Source organism: Psammomys obesus, unplaced genomic scaffold (assembly GCF_907164565.1).
Source record: "Psammomys obesus unplaced genomic scaffold, mPsaObe1.curated_primary_1811, whole genome shotgun sequence".
In the NCBI taxonomy this organism is placed as follows: Eukaryota; Metazoa; Chordata; class Mammalia; order Rodentia; family Muridae; genus Psammomys; species Psammomys obesus.
Window position 1 is genome coordinate 10,793,391 of NW_026596149.1, and position 20,832 is coordinate 10,814,222.

The window sequence follows — 20,832 nt, forward strand, 5'->3', positions numbered from 1 at the left end:
ACCACGCCCAACGCCCCGCCCCTAATCTATTCCTGAACCCTGTGATCCAACGCGGTCTTTAGTTAGGAATGGAGATCTGGCTCGCTCGGAGTGAATTGGGAGAAAACCGAAGGGTCAGACGTGAGGCGTTAACTACAATAAACTATTAGACAAAACGAGCCGTGTCGGGCTACCTTGCGTCTGTAGAGAAAGATCAGAATCACATGGGGTCTCTTGAGCTATCCTGAAGGGTCTCAGGCATCCTCAGAGCGAGGCCGATATCTTTCCGCCTCTCTGCTTTTCTGCCCACTCCCACCTGAGTGTGTGTTATTAGGCATTTCCTCTGGCTGATCCTCTATCCTCTTTTGGAGGCTTTAAATAAAAACCAAACAAGAAAGGAAAGAAAATAAAAGAAAAAAGAAAAAGCCTGCGAAAAGCTCCCGAGATCTGTGCGACCGCAACATTGGCTGCATCAGCTGACCCAGGCAGGTGAGGTTGATTTGAATTACACTCAGAAAGCGGTCTTAACTAGGATAGGGCTACACCAACTGTAGGAAGCCTCTGTGGAGCCCGGAGAACGGAGAGCTAGAAAACAATAGAGAACCGCCCTGGTCTGCATCCCCAGTCCCGGAGAAGACATCAGCAAGGTGGCATCACAGGACACAGATGGCATTTGATCAGAAGGGTAAGCTCCGGGCAAAGCGTTGCCTTGACAACCAGGCCCCGGCGAAAGGTAAGTAGGTAGAAACTGGGCCTGGTTCCTGGGTGGCTCAGAAGAGAGCATGAGATCAGGTTTTGCGTTCAAGATCAAAGGGATGTTATAACGGGGGAAGAATTTGTTTACTGATGAGGGGGCCGCAGCAGAGATAAGAAACAGGTGATTGTGATTGCAGACGAACCTGCTACAGGTAGGAAGGAAAGGTCCTCCTCAACACCAGGAAGAGACAGCGGAACCCTGCCCTGTCTTACAGAGACCACATCACCTGCTGTCTGTCTGTCCCAAGAATTGGTCTCAAATGGTAACCCTAAAGCCGGGCAGAGAAGGACTGAGAAGTTGTGTCAGGGGGAACCTGTCATTTTTTGGATATTCTCCACAATCAACACGGACGACTTCTATGACTCTGTCACCTCTGTCCACCACCAACCGCTTGTGTTTGCAGAGGATATCAGCTGAGTGTCCTTTCCTTCTACTGAGCCCTCCTGACACTGTCTGGATGTGGCGGCAGATGCCACAGGTAAGAATGCCACCCCACGGATCTGCTCTACCCTCCCAGTGCCAGCTGGAAGCCTCAGGCTCTTTTACCTTAGCGGCTGTCCTGCTAACTTGCTGTAAATTGGGGCTTGAGGAGCTCCTCTTTGGGTTTTATTAATTAGCCATGCAGCTCACAAACTCAAGGAAACACATTTACCAGTTTACTATAAAGGCTTTTTGTTTGTTTTCGAGACAGGGTTACTCTGTGTAGCAGGTTGTCCTGGTCTCGCCTCGTAGACCACGCTGGCCTCCTTTCCCTGTGTATTTGGATATCTAGTACCTCTTGGGTAGATGATGTTGCCTAGTATTCATGAAGCTCTGGATCATCATAAGCACCACATGGTAGCACTTATGGAATCCTGTTGTTGGGCTTCAGAACCAGTTTAAGCAGCTGAAATGCCTTTCGAACCAAGGGGGACCAGGTTCTCACAGCGTCCCTCGGTCCCTACCTGCTGCAGGCCATGGCTGGCACACCCTGTCCTCAACCCTGAACTCTCCAGCCCAGGGGTGGGGTGTCCACAGAGGCTATTCATTATATAATCCAGACATTTTGGTACCCCCTTTTTCTTCTTTCTGAGGTTCTTCTCTCTCTCTTTCTTCCTCTCTCGAGCACCCACTTTTCTGTCTCTTCCTGCACGGCGACCATTCCTTGGTACCAGTGAAACTGCCCAGAGCTGCTCCCAATATACCTGCATTTAAACACTTTATCGTGTCTTGAATTAGCTCATTTCACTGCCAAATGTTTCCTATCATCTGCTGCCATTTCACCGGTGCAAGAATGCTTATCAGCTATAATCATGGAATATTAGCAGCAGGAGGACCAGAAATTCAAAACTGTGTTTGACTGCTACTACTGCTGAGAGAGAGAGAGAGAGAGAAAGAGAGTGTGTTTAAGGCCAGTCTGGGTTACAAGCCACTCCCCTCTTCTCCCCCTTTCTTCCCCTTCCACCCTCACAAATACTTAAGCTGAGTTGTTATAACTTTCTTTTGATTCTATTTTAAATGATGGTTAGGTGAAGGAAAGGGAAGCTGTGAGGATGCAGGGAAAAGCTCACACTGGCGTACCAGGGCCTTGAGAGAGAGGGTAGGAGAGGCAGCTTCAGGGAGAGAAAGTACTCAAGGTACTGCTTGACACTGCTCGACACACACACACACACTCACTCACACTCACACTCACTCACAAGCTCCTTAGCCACATGATCTCTGCGATGTTTATCTTTTTGTGTGTCATTCTTGGGCAGTTATCCAAGATGACCACAGTGCCACACCCTGGACCAGAAGTTATTTCCTGAGACCCAGCTGGACTCTGTAAGTGCTTAGAGGGACTTCTTTGGCTCCCCTTGCTGTACCAGAACTGAGAGTGATAATGCAAACTGCACACCTTCATCACGTCTATTTAGTTACATACACTGTTTTTCCCCAGGGTCTCACTTCATAGTTTAGAATGGCTTGGAATTCACTATGAAGTCTGCTGACCTGGAGCTTGCAGCAATCCTCCTGTCTCAGCCTTCCAGGTGCTCCCTTAGCATATTACCAGCCCAGCCTGTTGAAGCTGATGAGCTGCACGGTGGCTGCTGCTTTGGCTTCCTCTTCTCCTTGTTTTTAAACAAAATCTTAAACATTTGAGTTTATGAATAGACTCAGGAGCCAGATGCTGGGGTGGAAGCCTACTAGCTCAGAGAGGCAGAGAAAGCACCCAGCTGACCTTCCAGCTCAGCCAATGACCCACAAGGAAAAACACTTTCTTCTCCACACTGCCTTAAATACCCTTCAGCTCAATGTCCCTCCTTCCTGTGTTTTCCTATGGTCACTCCCTGTCAACTATTTGCTTGCTCTGCCTCTTGACCTGTGGTTGACTTTATTTAGCTCTTGTTTAAAGAAAGCTCTTAGTATCTTTCAGTGACTTAATTATTTCCTCTCTGAAGGAACCCTTCTCCATTGCTGGTGGGAATGTAAACTTGTACAACCACTTAAATCAATCTCAGACTTTCTCAGACAATTAGGAATAGTGCTTCCTCAAGATCCAGCTATACCACTCCTAGGCATATATCCAAAAGATGCCCAGGTATAAACAAGGACATTTACTCAACCATGTTTGTAGCAGCTTTATTTGTAATAGCCAGAATCTGGAAACAACTCATATGTCCCCCAATTGAGGAATGGATACAGAAATTGTGGTACGTTTACACAATGGAATACTGCTTGGCAATTAAAAACAAGGAAATCATGAAATTTGCAAGCAAATGGTGGGAACTAGAAAAGATTATCCTGAGTGAGGTATCCCAGAAACAGAAAGACACACATGGTATATACTCACTTATAAGTGGATATTAGACATATAAGATAATCATACTAAACTCTGTATACCTAAGCAAGCTAAGCAAGAAGGAGGACCCTGGGTAAGATGCTCAATCTTCACTCAGAAAGGCAAATGGGATGGACATTGGAAGAGGGAGAAAACAGGGAACAGGACAGGAACCTACCACAGAGGGCCACTGAAAGACTCTACCCAGCAGGGTATCAAAGCAGATGTTGAGACTCATAGCCAAACTTTGGGCAGAGTGTAGGGAATCTTATGAAAGAAGGGGGAGATAGAAAGACCTGGAGGGGACTGGAGCTCCACAAGGAGAACAGAACCAAAAAATCTGGGCACAAGGGTCTTTTCTGAGACTGATACTTCAACCAAGGACCAGTGATGGAGATAACCTAGACCCCCTGCACAGATGTAGCCCATGGCAGCTCAGTGTCCAAGAGGGTTCCCTAGTAATGAGATAGTAATGACTGTCTCTGACATGAACTCAGTGGCTGGTTCTTTGATCATCTCCCCCTTCTGTTGCCAGGCCACAGAAGAAGACAATGCAGCCACTCCTGATGAGACCTGATAGGCTAGGGTCAGATGGAAGGGGAGGAGGACCTCCCCTATCAGTGGACTGTGTAAGGGGCATAGGATAAGAATAGGGATGGAGAGTGGGATTGGGAGGGGTCAAGGGAGGGGGCTACAGCTGGGACACAAAGTAAATAAACTGTAATAAATAAATTTATTTTAAAAAAGCTCGTAGGTTAAAGGTGTGTGCTAGGGCTGAGCCACACCACAACAACAAACAGATTTTTCCAGTTCACAACTTCAGGGTTCACAATGTGACCAAATATCCTGCAACATCTCCTTTCCCTCCTCCCCTATTCATCCTCTCCCTCTCCTCTTTCCCTTCTCTTTTTCTTCTTTGACAGGGTCTCATTATATATCCCTGGCTGGCTTGGAACTTGCTATGTAGACCAGGTTATCTTAGAACACATAGAGATCTGAGTTCTACTGGCTGGGATTCATGGCCTGCTTTACATTAATTAGTGTGAGAACTGCTTCAGAACTTCCAGAGGTGCAGTGTTCTATAAGCTACATATATGTTGCTTTTTTTTTTTTTTTTTTTTTTTGCATCAGCAATTTTTCTCTTTGTGTTTATTTCAACAGTTCTCAAAACATTTGAGTGAACTGAGCCTCCTTTGGTAAGCAAAGGACCTAAAAATAATATTAAAAAAATGAACAGGCAGTCTTCAGTTTCATCCATGACACAGTTGTGGTGATCCCTTCTCTCATTCCGTACTTTGAAGCACCCAGTATTTTCATATAGTCTAAAAGCTAGAAGAACAAGAGTATATTTGTGGTGGAATGTATTGTCACTTGTTGATAACCAGTTGAAATACCATTATTTCCTTGTAACAGCCTTGAGAAACAGCCTTTTAAAGGTGTGTGTCTGTAGCTCTTATCCCCTGCTATATATAATACAGATTACATAAAGGACGACAACTCCACAATAATGTAAGCATTAAGCATCTGCTGTATGGAAAGATTTTTTGCTTTAATATTAACAGCACAGAGTAACAGCATAGTTTTTACACTTAATTGCAGGCATATTGACTATGGCAAGTTTCATGGACTCTTGAAAAGAAAACATCTTCATCTTAAAATTCTTTACTGATAACTTAAGTAAAGTTCTGGTTAAGCATTGATATTTTGAAAGAAAAGTAAAAACCAAACTTGTTTATTGTTGCTTTTTGCCATTTGGTAGCATTTTTACACACAGGCTTCGATCTTCAGAATACCCTGGATTCAGTAGAAAAACCTTTTAAATGAAGTTTTGCACAACAGAAACTTCTCAGCAGTCAAAATTTGGACTGTGGAAAAATACATGCAAAACATACTTTTCTGAAAACACTTAACTTTGAACAAAGCACCGAACTACGCAAATGCAGAATGAAAACAGCATTTCAACTTCACCAAGAGTAGTCATCATAAAAGGTGTGAAAGTCACTTACACACACGTTACTCTTTTTAAACCCCTAAAATACGTGGTTCTGAAACCGCCTACTACCTGAGGATGGTGAAGAGTACCTGGAGTGAGTCATTCTCTATATGTTAAAAATTACATGTCACCATTGTTCTGTCCTAAACTCCTGAACTAGATCCTAACATGTCAGGCTGAAAATAAAATGGAGTCACTCCTTGTCTTAGTTTTCGATTGCTGTGATAAAATGAAATGACTAAGGTAATGCCATCCTGTTCTGGCTCCATTTTGTGTTTACTTAGACAATTTTCCACCCTCAGCCCTACTCCCCTACTCTGCCTTTGCAACACACTTGAAATTTCTATGGCCTTGACCATGGGCCAGAAATATTAACCAAAATAATTTCAGTAAACTAAAACAGCTAAAGATTTAGGCCAAATGTAATTGTCATGTTATGTCTGAAATAATTACTGTGCTCTGCCAGCAATGAACAGTTCAAGGTTATTCTAACCCTCATCCAACTTTGATATAGTTTATGGTCTTTATGGGTTTTGCCTTTGAAAATGCTGTGTGCCTCAACTTGGGCACCAAGAAGCATTTCAGAGGCAGGAGCCTGCTCTTTGTCTGGCCGCTAATAAAAAGACTGAAAACTTTGATTGGTTTAATCAGTGTGGTTTTCAATAACTATCTAATGTTGATCATTTCAAAGTACCGTGACGAAGGCGATTTACCGAAGAAAGGTTTAAGAGCCCATCATCTTGGGGAAGCATGGCAGGAGCAGCATATGTCTTAGTGAAAGCAGAAACTGCGAGCCCACATCTCAATCCACAAGCAGGAAGAAAAGAAACTGGGAACATTAGCAGCTTTTTGAGTCTTCCAAGCTTACCCCCAGTGATAGACTTCCTCCAGCAAGGCCACACCTCCTTAGCCACCAACTGGGGTCCAAGTATTCAATTGCACGAGAATATGGGGGACGTTTCATTCAAACCATCACAGTCATCTCAAGTTCCACTCAGGATGCTCGAACTAACCTGTATGTAACATGTGTAAAACACTTAGAACCATGATGGCAGTTAGTGTCACCCTAGGGACGAGGGGGGAAGGAAGGTCGCTATTCCCGACTGCCTTTTTCCCTTCTTCCTCTTGCTAAGATGTTAGCTACTAAATGGTTTTTCTTTAGAGTCTCAGAACCCAGATCATCCGTTGGCCTCAATGATGCACCCCTCCTTAGTCATCAGCTTTGTAAACCACAGTGAGGTGTACACTGAAGCATATGTTTATCAAAAATGTTGGAACCAGTCCCAGGAGGTCAAAGTCTATTCCTATGTCTTGGCCAGAGTGGGGGATGAGATAATCAGCCCTGCAAGACAGAGTCCGGCTTGGCTCGTCTCCTGCCAAGTCTCCTCTTCTCTCGCTGTGAAAAGCCTTTGTACCCCTGAGTTCCCCAGAACAGGCTTTGTGAAAAGAGTCCCCATTTCTTCTCTGTCAAGTCATCTTTCTGAATGTAAAACACAAAACAAAACAAAAGGCCAGTGTTTATAAACCTAATTGGCCCAAGATAGGGGTGAGCAGCTAGCTTGGGCCAGTAACAACATGATTAATAGAGCCTGTTTGGGTTAGTCTACATAAAAGGACAACTCTTTCCTTTCCTCTTTCTTTTCTTTTTTTTAAATTATTTATTTATTTGTATTTTATATACATTGGTGTTTTGCCTGTATGTATGTCTGTGTGAGGGTATCAGATTCCTAGACCAGAAGTCAGACAGTTGTGAGCTGCCATGTGGGTGCTGGGAGTTGAACTCAGGTTCTCCTGAAAGAGCAGTCAGCACTCTTAACAATTGAGCCATCTCTCCAGCCCTTTCCTTCCTTCCTTCCTTCCTTCCTTCCTTCCTTCCTTCCTTCCTTCCTTCCTTCCTTCCTTCCTTCCTTCCTTCCTTCCTTGTCTGTCTATATGTTGTTGGTATAATGTTCTTGTGGAATGTATACAATTTACCCTTGTTCATTCAAATGCTGATTTCTCTCCCCCACTCTCTGTTTTCAATCTGGACATTGCATTGTGATGCTTATCCTAAGCATCCTCTGTTTCAAGTTTGTGTAAACATGCCACCATTTGTTCTCTGTGCAATGGAGAGAATAGGGTGGGAAGTGAGTGGGAGGAGTAGGAGAGCAGAAATCAGCAGGACAGGACTGGAATCACGAGAAGAGATGAACCAGACCTAAGATATGACTAGAAGCAAGTATAATGTCGGAAATTCTGAATAGGAGGAAACTATTCAGGCTTAAAGGTTTAGGATGAAGTAACTATTGCCCAGTATTGTGCTTGGTTAATTTATTTAATTGACCAATTTATTTAATTGGTCAATTAAATAAATCCTAGTCTCTGGTGATTTGGGTATACAGCTAGTTTAAGAATAACCACTGTTTAACTAAAAGATAAATCAATAATAAATATTAATAACCAAAAACAATATGTCTTTATTTCTTTTTTATCCAAGAGTTTCCGGTGTGGCCCAGGCTACCCTTAAGCTGGCAATCCTCCTGCCTCTGCCTTCATCTCCAAAATGTTGGTATTACAAACATGTGTACCAGGCTCAGCTAAACAATATTGCTTTAAAGGAAATAAAAGCGAACCGTTTATTCTGAGGTAAATAAAATAAAACCATTTATTCTGACTGGGAATACAGATTCAAGTTAGTCTGAATAACATTTCACAGCACAAAATGTTGTAGGAGCTTATTTTTACAGTAGTGTCAAAGGCCAGAGCTTCACTGAGACCTTTTAAGGGAAGCTATTTCCTCTTAGCTGAAAGAATGAAATCTACTTCTGGTTAGGTGTCTTTGTCTCCTCTATTAAGTGGCATTCATCTGGTCAAGTGTGCTGGCTAGTGTTATGTCAACTTGACAAAAGCTAGAGTCCCTGGAAAGGAGAGAAACTCAACTGAGGAAATGCCTCCATAAGATCAGGCTGTAAACTTTTTTTGTTTTTGTTTTTCAAGACATGGTTTTTCTAAAGTGTAACCTTGGATATCCTGGACTCACTCTGTAGACCAGGCTGGCCTTGAACTCACAGAGATCCATGGGCCTGCCTCTGCCTCCCTGAGTGCTGGGATTAAAGGTGTGGTACCACCACCACCACCTGGCTGTGGACATTTTCTTAATTAGTGTCTGATAAGTGATTGAATGGGCCCAGCCCATCAATGGGACCATCCCTGGGCTGGTGTCCCTGGGTTCTATTAAAAAAAAAAAGCAGGCTGAGGAAGCCACGAGGGGCAAGCCAGTAAGCTTTACCCCTCTATGGCCTCTATATCAGCTCCTGCCTCCAGGTTCCTGTTTGAGTTCCTGTCCTCAATGATGGATTACAATGTGGAAGTAAAAGCCAAATAAACCCTTTCCTCCCCAACTTGCTTGTGGTCACAGTGTTTTATCACAGCAGTCGAGACCAAAACTAGACACCAAGGGACCAGCCTTCAGGGAGGCCCTTAAGCCATGCTAAATAGATGGGAGGAATAATTATCCCATTTAGGTTATAATGTGCACTTTCTTCCCAGAATCTCTATTCCCTGTGCAGTTATTTACGGAGCTTAGTAAGGGTGTAACGTTAGAATCCAGCCACTGCTCATGCCACAGGGTCTGCTGCTATCCTGTTGCACCCTACTGAGAGTCTTACTCTAGTTAACAAACATTCCCCACCTGGGGAAGTGCATTTACTTCAGCGGAATGTTGGTGGCTACATATCCTGCTGCTACATCTCTGCCTCCTGCCTGGAATCAGGCAATCTCACTACAACCACCTCCATCTCCAAGTTATGGAAAAGACCCTGCGTCTACCACACAGGCCCTGCCATGCTATCTGTCTGTCTGTCTGCGCAGTACTAACTTTTCTAATAAACTCCTTACCCCACAGCAGTCTGTCACAGTGTCTGTGACCTGAATCTGACTCCTCTGGAGCCACAGCTGTGCAGCTGGGTTGAACATGCCTACTTCTCTGAGTAATTTTTCCTTCTTTCTATTTCTTTCCTAAACGTGCTTTTCCTGACACTTTGGGTTTCCTTACTCTTTCTTTGAAGCACCCAGCTACCACCTTTTGCCACGTGGTTTCTTGTCTACCACACACCTGACCTTCATTGCTGAGCATGCTGATTTGACTCAGTGCAGATTTTGTTTTTTTTCTCTTCTTCATCTTCTTACAGGCAAGGGTAGAGATTCACAACTCGCCTGCCCTGGAGTTTTTCTTTTAAACTCTAATAAAATTGTTCTCAAGCTTTCTTCTGAGTCCATTCTTAAATTCTTTCATAAGCAAGGCTAAGACTACCAAGAAGGGATCCCAGTTTTCCCAATAGCAAGGTGGGGCTTCTACAAATTTCCAATAACATCATAATCATAGAACGAAAGAAAAGCATAGATGAATTAACTTACTGATTCTGTTAGTGGGAACATCAGAGAGATCAGCTACATACAGCAAGGTGGAAGAAAATCTCTTTTAGTTTCAGACTTAATAGTATTCTTTTTTTTCATAAAAGTTAGTTAAAATTTTGAGGAATGAGTTTTATATTTATGTAGGCAGTTACCACACTATTAAAATAATATACAAAATGGAAGATTATCATTTCTACTTTTATAGCAAATTTGTAAATCCAAGTAAAAGAATATCTGAAAGTCATAGCATTAAGGATATTTTAAGTTTTCTCTGAAATAATATAGTATTTAATTAAAAACATCTAATTTTTTGGTCTAAAATTCTATATGACTCTTACAAAAGATTAATAATTTTGAATAATGTCACTTTGAAGTTTCACATCAAGTTTTTTAAAAAATATTTTTTATTTTAATTTTTATTAATTACACTTTATTCAGTTTGTATCCCCCCCCCCCCCGTAGCCCCTTCTCTCCTCCCCTCCCAATCCCATCCTCCCTCCTCTTCTCCACCCATGCCCCTCTCCCAGTCCACTGATAGGGGAGGTCTTCCTCTCCTTCCTTCTGATCCTAGTCTATCAGATCTCATCAGGAATGGCTGCATTGTCTTCCTCTGTGGTATGGTAAGGCTGCTCCCCCCTAAGGGGGAGGTGATCAAAGAGCAGGTCAATCAGTTCATGTCAGAGATAGTCCCTGTTCCCATTACTATGGAACTCATTTGGACATCTGTGCAGGGGTTCTAGCTTATCTCAATCACTGGTCCTTGGTTGGAGTATCAGTCTCAGAAAAGACCCTTGGGCCCATATTTTTTTTTGTTCTATTGTTCTCCTTGTGGGGTTCCTGTCCTCTTCAGGTCTTCCTGTTTTCTACTTGAAAACAGGGTATCTATTTGATACCCTGCAGGGTAGAACCTTTCAGAGGCCCTCTGTGGTAGGCTCCTGTCCTGTTCCCTGTTTTCTTCTTCTTCTGATGTCCATACTCTTTGCCTTTTTGACTGGGATAATAGTATTCTTAGCTTTCGGGTTGGTGGAGCCTAGAGGCATGCTAAGCTTAGCCATGTAGTTGAAACATTCCTGTATAGGAGGATATTAGACCAGATACAGATGTTAAGGCAAATATCAAGATGTAATACCCCAAGGTCATATAGCGCTTGTTATACAGCATTACATCTCTCTGTCATCAGATACTTGCTCTGGCATCCACTTGGTGGTAATTCCACCAGTCAATAATAAGACCACTACCACAATTTTGAGCCACTTTAATTAAATACTGGCCAGGAAGATGGACTCTGGCCAGGTCCACTCCTGGGTTCCCAGAAAATGGTTCCAAGTCATGTTTTGCAAAGGCTTAAAAAGGGCAAGCCACAGGGCCACCATATTTTTTATTGGGTCTTTGGTGGTTTGAATAGGTATGGCCTCCATAGATGCATGTCTTTGAATGTTTGGCCTATAGGGAGTGACACTATTTGGAGGTGTGGCCTTTTTGAAGTAGCTGTGGCCTTCCTGGAGGAAGTATGTCACTGGGCGGGGGGGGGGTAAGAGGTCTCTTAAGCTCAGGCTCTGTCCTGTGCGGAATACAGAGTCCTGCTGCCTTCAGATCAGGATGTAGAACTCTTGGCTCCTCCAGAACCATGTTTACCTGCTTGCTGCCATGCTTCCTGCCATGACGGTAATGAACTAAAGCTCTGAAACTGTAAGCCAGCCCCAATTGAACGCTTTCCTTTTTAATAGTTGCTTTGATCATGGCTTCTCTTCACAGCAATGAAACCGAAACAAAGACAGGGTCCAATCATCAGCAAACGTATATCCTGAAGCGCTTCTTGACTACATTCCTCCTGCATATCTGACGCAAAAACTTGCTTAAGGGAGGAAAAACACGTGGCTTCTTATTCTTCAAGAACCATAGCCCCCAACATTCCAGGAAGTTGCCTGTCATTGGGCAAGGGGGCTCACAGGTTGACTTTGGCTCTTACATTGCCTCTCTAGTCCTTGTGATGTTCCTTGAAAGAATTCAGGACACACAGAGCATAGTATATAAGTTAGATATTTTATTACAGACTACAGGGGAATACACTCTCAAGAAGTGAGAGTGAACAGTGGCCAAAGAAACCATTGTGCCGACCTATGTTTTAAGCTGGTTTTATACTATTTTAGTCTCTAGAACAGACTTGGAGTATTTTCCTCCCCAGATGATTAACTGGATTATTTGGATTAACCCCTCTGCTTCTTTTTAATGTGCATCTGAGTTTTTGCCTTCATGTATGTAAGTACGCTATGTATGTGCCTACCATGTCTGTGCCTGGTACCTGAGGAGCCCAGGAGGTGATGGATTCCTGGAACCGGAGTTACAGATGGTTGTGAGCCAGTGTTGGTGCTGGGAGCTCTGGGAATTCTGGAAGAGCAGCAAGTACTCTTAGTTGCTAAGCCATCTATCCAACCCCCAGTTTAAATGAACTCTTGAGGGAGGGAACAGTGTCTTTGTTTTCTACCAGAGAAATGCCAGCTAAGAATTTCCAGGCCGTATATAATGTCATGCCTCCACCCAGGCCCTGATCTCATTATTTGGACCAGTAATCCGAGTTTTATGGTTTCAATTCCTGATTTATTATGAGGAAGGAGTTCATCCCCAGTGTACTTTAAGCCTGCTAACATCTAACTGTCAGGTCCAAGAGACCCAGGACAGATGGCTAGCTGAGGTGCCTATCAGCATACCAAAGTGCATGCTGGCCTGTGGGCTCTCTCAGCATCACAGGGACAGTTACAGAGTCCATGCTGGCATCCTGGCTCCTACCAGTGCTTCTCACCCTGCCTCCTACCATAGATTTCTCCAGCTCACGGGTTTCCCTTCCTCCAGCTTCTCATTCCTATATAGCCCTGCTATTTTGGTCACCTGCTCTCTTGGTCCACTTGCCTATTCTCTCTTGCCCCTCCCACACACACCATGTTCTCTTGTGTCCTGTTTTATTCTGCTGCCCATGCTTATTCTACTACTTTCTTCCTGTTCTGGACTCTCCCAGATGCTCCTGGCTCAACTCTCATATCTACAATAAAAAAACCAAACCAAACCAAAACAAAAAACAAACAAAGAGTCAGAAAAACAAAAAACAAACAAAAAAACCCTTCCCCTCAACCATACCTTGGAGAGGTGATGTCCCCATTTTATACATTAACTAGCTAGCTAACATCTGTGTGATCAATGTTCTAGATAGCCAAGGTCAAGCAGTGTGCAGGATATTTAACCTAATTTCCCAAAGAAGTTCAAGTTACAGTTTCTTAGTATGAGTGGAGCTTCTATTCTCTTCACACTTCCATGCTAGAACCTCGGGCATCTAAGGCTGAAACTGAAACATGCCTTTTGCTGTTTCGATGGTGTGGTTTGTGGTAGGCAAGTGAAGAGCAGTGTGCTGGTTTTGAATGAGATGTTGATCTGTGTGCCATGCCCCTTGCTTCTCTCCTTCACTGAGAGAGACCTGCTGTTATGAGCTGGTGGCTGGCCCTATTGTATTCCCTACCTCAGCGGCGTCTGCGTGACTGTAGGACACAATTCTTAGAAGAATAACCAGTTTTTCTTCTTGTCTTCTGAGAAAGATGATCTCAACTATATTATCCACCTCAGCTATCCTAGAAGGAGTGAAGAGGGTGGGGAGGTTCACAGCAGTTAGAGGGAGCAGTAGCTCACCGAGCTTGGGAGAAGGAAAGGAACTAGTGGCCTCACAAGCATCCAGGACTCAAACTTCATTTCCAGTACATAACAGAACTCTTCCATGAGAGCTTATGTGGCATTTTTATTGAAACACAGACCTTTCGACAGATTCTAGTGCCCAGGATTGTCATTTGAGATGTGTTTTATAGTGAGGGCAATGTTGAGTTGGACGGGTAGGAGAGTAAATGGCCTTTGTTCCAAAGCTAACAGAAAGTCATCCTGAATTTTTGCATGGGAAGGAAATTCTTTACTTTCAAGGTTGAGAGATTGTGGGCTTCCCCAACAAAGGGCCATTAGGCACCACAGACTTGGGCAGCTTCTGCTGATGGAAATAGTGAGGCCAACAGTATGTGACCTGACTTTGGAGAGTCTTCCCAGAGACCAACAACCAATGGCAGCCTCAGAGATGGTGTGGCGGAACCTGACTGGTTGCCCAAAGCTATATAACCTTCTCTCTCTTCTGGAATAAACGAGTCTGCAGCCACTTGCCCTTGGTTTGCATTCACCCGACTCCTGGTGTCTGTGTGATGACTCTGAGCCTCTCACCCTCTCCATCTGACCCCCCTGTCTTTACCCATGGGCTGGACTCTTGGGAGGAGGACCAACAAGAGATTCCAAAGAATGGTTTTCCTTACATCCCTGCAGGTAGAGGCTGGACTTAGAAAGAAAGGATGTGTAACCTTTCATACACAGCTCAGCTAACAGACTATTCATATTTGGAGATGCAGATACAGGAGACTATGTGGACCAAGATTCAACAAGCAGTAAATGTCCAAAAAAGGAAAATAGAGACAGGAAAAGACGAGTTGTTGTATGGGTCTGGGGTGGATTTCCTTACAGATAAGCTCATGAAAATTGAGGGGGATATTGGTTATATCGTGGTGTGACTGTGAGTAGATGTTATGCTATGTAGGTGTTTAGTCTAAACTCTAGAGACAAAGGGCTCTCTGGAATAGAGGGTGTATTGAGCTGTAATACAGGCTGGACATAAGTCACTTTTACATGTAGTGACCATCACTGTAATCTCTCACAGATGCTACTCAGTACCAGTACTCAACTACCAGTAGCTGTGCTACACAGCACGTGGAAAATTCTGCTAGACTCAAAGCTAAGAATATTTTCATAGCAGAAAAAATGGCGTGCGTGTATATCTCAGGAGATGGCTTAATAGGTAAGATGGCTATGAGGAACTGAGTTTGAATCACAGCATCTATAACCTCATTCATGCCTATAATCCTAGGGCTATGGTGGGGGAGCAGAGACAAGAGGCTCTTGGGTTTCTGGCCACCAGCCTCACTTCAGGTTTAGTGAAAGGCCCTGTCTCAAAAGAAGAAAGCGGAGTGGAAGAACAGGACACCCTATGTCCTCCTTTGGCCTCCATTCACATGCACATGGGCACACACACACACACACACACACACACACACACACACACACACGCATGCATTCATCACATCTCCTCATACATACACAAAAGAAAAAGAGAGGAAAAAAAGAAAATTGAGGAGGGCATATGTTGTTTATATGGAACCTGTGTGGCTTAACCTATATTTCTTATAGAGAGGTACACTAAGGAAAAATTTTTGGGGTTTCTGGATTAGTTGGTTTTGAAATCAGGATCAATTGTTAGCCTGAAATTTTGTGATAAGGTTCAACGACTTCTAATGGTCTTTTTTATTTGTTTAATAATTTAAAAAATAATTTTAATAATTTTACTAATTATTTGATAATTTCATATGCATGCACAATGCATTTTAGTCATAGTCACCCTTTAGTCTTTCCTCTAACTCCTCCCAGACACACTCACCCTTACCACTTCCCAACTTTGTGTCCTCCTTTTGAAATAAGATTTTATAACCCACCACGTCTAACTTTTGCTGTCCATAAACTCATGGATGTGGCGCCCTCTACGGGAGTGTGACCCACCTACCAGGGGCCACACCTATTTTAAAGAGGACTGAGTTCCCTCTCAGAGTAGCTATTAACTGCCTCAGCAGTCAAGCTAGGTTGTTTTGTTTTGTTTGGGCTTGGTTTTGGGTTTTTTGTTTGTTTGTTTGTTTGTTTGTTTTTGGGTTTTTGAGATAGGGTTTCCTGGACTCACTCTATGAACCAGGCTGGCCTCGAACTCACAGAAATCTACCTGCCTCTGCCTCCTGGGTGCTGGGATTAAAGGTGTGTGACACCACGCCCACCTTAGGTTTTTTGTTTGTTTGTTTGTTTTTAACAGACAGGATTTCACTCTTGTACCTCAGGCTGGCCTAAAACTAAAACTCACTATGTCGCTATACTGCCCTCAAACTCCCGATCCTCCTGTGTCAGCTGCCTGAGAGCTGGGATTGCAGGTGTGCTACCACAGCTGGCTTGTAACGATCTATTGTAAATTTGCTCTGCGGCTATTCACTGACTAACTTGCCTTTTTTCTCTCCACCTCCACCCTCTGTCCTGTGTAATTAAGCTTAGGACATTTTGACATTTTCTCTTATAGCAAATCTTCTACAGAGCTGCACAAATAACCTCAGACAATGCACGAGAGGCTGGGTGTGGTGGCACACACCTGCAGTCCTAGGTACTGGAGATAAGGAAGAGGACTGTTAAGCCTAGGAGATTAAAAATGGGCAGGGCAACATATCAAGATCCAATGTTGCAAACAAAAGCACACTAGAGACTGAAGTAGTAAGAATTAAGGCCAATAAATATTAAGTTCAATGAAGAGGTCCAATAAGTTAAGTCCATTTATTAAGTCCAATAAATGCACCCAAGTATAGTGGTGCATGCCTGTAATCAGGGTACTTAAGTAGAGTTATACATCTGAAGACAGTCTAGACTACACAGAGACCTTCAAACAAACGAAAAGGGAAAGGGTGGGGAAAAGGTGTCCCCTTATGTTGGGCCATCACTGTGATTGTATTGGCTATTTACTATGCCTTTGAGCGAGGTCTGTTCTTTGCCCTGGCTTACCACTTGGTCCATGTGTTCAGAGGATAACTTCTTCTGATACAGAGTTAGCTTATGGGCAGGTAATCCTGCTCCCAGGTACATCTAAAACAATTGAAGAGAGGGACTTAAAACAAGGGTCTGTATGTATATCCTCAGGTTGGTAGTCTCTTACCTTGGAAGCCCTACATGGTGGTAATCATGTGTTTGAGAAGTGAGGGGCATAACTTCAGCAATGTCAGAAAAAGGCTCCAAGTCAGAGTCCAACCTGCAGCTTGGGCAAATATACCAAGACCCAAGAACAAAGCTGTGTGTTCTGAAAAGTCAGATCCCAGAAGGGGTTTGTTTTACAAATGATAGGCTGTAAATGTTAGCATCAGAGTGTTTCGGTGTTCCTCGTGGCCTTGTGCGCTTGACTGCTTTGCCCCTGCTGGTGGTGTTGAGAGGTTCTAGAAGCTTTGGGACACAGCCTAGCTGGCGGATGTAGACCGCTAGGGGCGGGCCTATGACGGTTAGAACCTAGCCCTGCTCTCTGCTTTCTGATCTACCAAGCTATGAGGATCTTCTCCATGTATCCTTGCTGCCATGAAGTTGTTCAACCATGAGAAACTGAAGTCCCTTTGAAGCACAGGCAAATTAAATAAGGTCTTCTTCCCATAAGTTGCTTCTGTTAAATACTTAGTGACAAAGAGAACAATTAAGATACACAATAAGACTATCGTTTATTAACCGCTGTCTACTCTTTTCCCACTGTGTGTAAAATCTGTGTAGTTCTTGTTATTTTTTCCCTATCAGATCAAAGAAGAGTGTAGATAAAATGTTAAATCCTCACTTTGCTTTCTTTTTTTGCTATTAACTTGTTGAATTCCTGGACCAAAACGTTTCCTTTTTAAGTATTGTTTTAGTTACTTTCTCATTGCTGTGATAAATTACCCTGACAAAAGCAACTTAAGAGAGAAAGGGTTTATTTGGACTTATAGTTCCTGAGGGACAAAGTCCATTGTGGAGAGGAAGGAGACATGGCAGCAGAAAAGGACGGCATGATGTCGGGAACAGGGGGACCACAGTGCATTCACACACAGGAAGCAGAGGGTGAGCAGGATGTTGTCCTGAGCTATAAAGCCTGAAGTTCCATTTTCAGTGATTCACATCCTACAGTGTGTGTGGGGGGTCTACATCCTAGAGTCCACAACGTTCCCAAACAGCAACGGCAGCTGGGACCAAGTGTTAAAACATGTGAGCCAATGGAGAACATTTCTGTTTGTGGTAGGCTGAATGAGAAACGGCCCCCTAGGCTCATACATTTGACTGTTTGGTTCCTGGTAGACTGTTTAGGAAGGATTAGGAGGTGTGGCTTGTTGGAGGAGTGGGCTTTGGGGCCCAGTAAACCTTTCTCTCTGCATCTGCTGTGGATCAGATGTAAGCTCTCAGCTGCTGCTCCAGGCCATGCCTGCCTGCTGTCATGCTTCCCACCATGATGAAAATGGATTCACCCTCTGAAACTGTAAGCAAGCCCCCCAACTAAATGCTTTCTTTTATAAGCTGTCTTGGTCGCGGTGTCTCTTCACAGCAGTAGAATGGCAACTAAGACCACATTCAACCCAAAACAAGTATTAATTATCCAGAGCCAGTGATTTGGAAAAATAATCACCGTCGCACCCTACAATTCTTTGTTATCGTCTGAAAATTATTGGTATCATATTCTGTGCATGGCTGAGAGATGACCTGGGTATCAAATGTGATGCACTGTTTTAGCTTCCTGCTCCAAATTTGAGAAACTGAAACGTGTGATTTTTATCCTTTCCCCTATCTCACTATTTTGTCCAAAACAACAGTTCACTCTTTTGCAAAAGCGAAGGGTGCTGTGCCTCCTGGACTCCCTGGAAGAGTTGAAGTTTGGGGTTTGTCCTTTTGAATAAAAGAATTACTAGAAGAGTTACTGACATCAAAGACAGACAGACAGACAGACAGATGGATGGATGGTGAGTACTCTGAGGAAAGTTCAGACCCATAGGGCAAAGTAGGGGTCCATTCTTATAGGTCTCAGAGAAGAGGAAAGGTTTCAGGCTGTCACTGATCCCTGTGCAGCAAGGTGAGAGGAGGGCATTTTGCGGTAGGAATGTGCTTCTCTGGGGCAGGAAGATTATGAGTTTGAAGCCAGACACATAGCATGAAGGTGCACTCATATGGGTGGGGGAAGGCTGCTCCTGGTGGCCCTTTGAAATCCAGGTATCTGACAACCTGAGGTCTGTAAATTTTCCTGGGGGGAGGGAGAATTGCATTCCCACTCTCCTGGAATCCAGGCACTCAGCAGGCCCGTCTAGGGAGTCAGAGATTTACAGCCAGGCTCTCAGTAGTAGGATTTGCCGTTTCCTTTATAGAAAAAAAGTGGTTGCTGCAGATGAGTGTGGCCTGAGAGGCTGTGTGTGTGTGTGTGTGTGTGTGTGTGTGTGTGTGTGTGGTGGGGGGATTCCCACAATCCCCTCAGCTCTCTGGTCCTTCTGATTGCCTACAAAAGGATTCAGAAGAGATGCACTGAGCACATTGTAGCACATTATTACAGAACAAAGTGTGTGTATGTATGTGTTGAAGATCAAATCCAGGGCCTCATGCCTGCTAATCACTTGCTCTGCCACTAAGCCACGCCCCCACATTTGAGCCCATTGCAGACTAGTTTCCATGATGTGTTAATTGCAGTTGATACAGCCTCTACTGGACTTTGGATGGTTTTATCTTTTAACAGCCCTTTCTTATTTATAACACTAGTTGACCCAATTCATATTTCCTTTATACTTTTTCAGAGTTACGTATCACCTCTATAGAACTGAAATCATTCTGTCTCTGAAGTACCATGCAAACACTTTCTGTCCTTTTCAACACTGTATCTAAAATGTTAATTTCTTAAAATGAATGGTAAATAAGCTTCCCAAACTTCCCGTGCATTCGTTTGCTGTTGTGAATGTAAGTGGGGCAGCCTTTTGCTGGGGTTTGATTGAAGTTGCCCACTCCTATACAAGGGGGCGTGGTCAAGTGGGGGTGGCTGCAGGTTGAGGGTCGGCCTAACATTGCCCTTGCTGAGCTGTGACCTTAGGTTTGAGCTGTGTCTCCCCAGGGAAGCAATTACTTTTTTAAAAATCACACAGAACCTCTGTGTCGAACAGTAAGGTCCTGGAGAGTCGGTTAGGAAGGGCCAAGATGACAGGAAGGGGCTACCATCAGAATGGATTTGGTTATTTTAAAGAAAAACTCTGCTATGATCTTATCATGGCAGACAAGGGCAGCCACATAGACTCTGCCCACAGACTCCTGGCGTGAGTGTCCCCAGAAGGCCTAGAAGAACATAAGTCTTCAGGCTGTAGTTGTACGTGACAGACTTCCCCAGGGGCTTTCTCACTGTGGCCTCTCTCCTCTGCAACTCACTCCCCCTGGTTCTCCACAGACTGCGGAACACATTTGCTCTCCCATCATGTCACTGTCTCTTGGTGAGAAGGGGACCCTCACCTCCCTGGGCTTCTTGTTTCATTCCCCCGCAACCTCCAGACCTCTAGCACCCACTGCTCTCCTGTGCTTCCATTTTATCCTTTCTGACGTCCAGGGCCCAGTTCTTGCTGGGTTAATGTGAGGAGTGGATCTGAAATGCTTCCCCTGGGTGTTGACCCCAGTGTAGCAGTGGTTTGGCGTTTGGGTGGTCATTGCAGCTCAAAGGCCCAAAGCTTGAAGGCTTTGGGAGGAGGCGTTTTGGCATAATTCTGAGCTCACTGGATGCCACCTGGCAGCCCCGGGGGGGGGGAGGGGGCAGCTTTCCTGTGCTGTGTGTTTACACCATGGCGTCCTTACTCCTCCTCACTACTGGCTTAATGTGTCAGGACAGAGTAAGCAAAGCCTCTGAGACTGTGAACCTGTAGAGATCCAAGGACAGTGTGTGGACATCACTTTTCTCCTTCCACCATGTGGGGTTTGGAAATGGGACTTAACTCTTGGGCTTTTCATCAATTGCCTCTAGTGTTAAATCTCACCAGGCCCCTACAAACATACTTTCTTCCCTAATAATTTATTTATTTATGGTTTATGTACAGTGATGTTTTGCCTTCATGTGTAAGGGAGTCAGATCCCCTGGAACAGGAGTTACAGATAGTTGTGAACTGCCATGTGGGTGCTGGGAATTGAACCTGGGACCTCTGGAAGAGCAGCCAGTGCTCTTAACCTCTGAGCCATCTCTCCAGCCGCCTTTTCTTTCTTTCTTTCTTTCTTTCTTTCTTTCTTTCTTTCTTTCTT

At 44.0% G+C, this 20,832-nt stretch overlaps 1 protein-coding gene across 3 annotated transcripts in view; it reads left to right on the forward strand.

Moving 5' to 3' along the window:
- Positions 1-75: 75 nt before the first annotated feature.
- Positions 76-20,832, forward strand: part of Ccdc3 (coiled-coil domain containing 3) — a 171,110-nt gene continuing 150,353 nt past the window's right edge. Inside the window, exons 1-2 of one of the 3 annotated variants that reach the window (XM_055593852.1) lie at positions 76-712; positions 951-1,214. The gene's annotated coding sequence lies outside the window, so the exon portion shown is untranslated. The remainder of the gene's footprint in view (positions 713-950; positions 1,215-20,832) is intronic. The other 2 variants (XM_055593850.1, XM_055593853.1) reach the window with 2 other exon arrangements.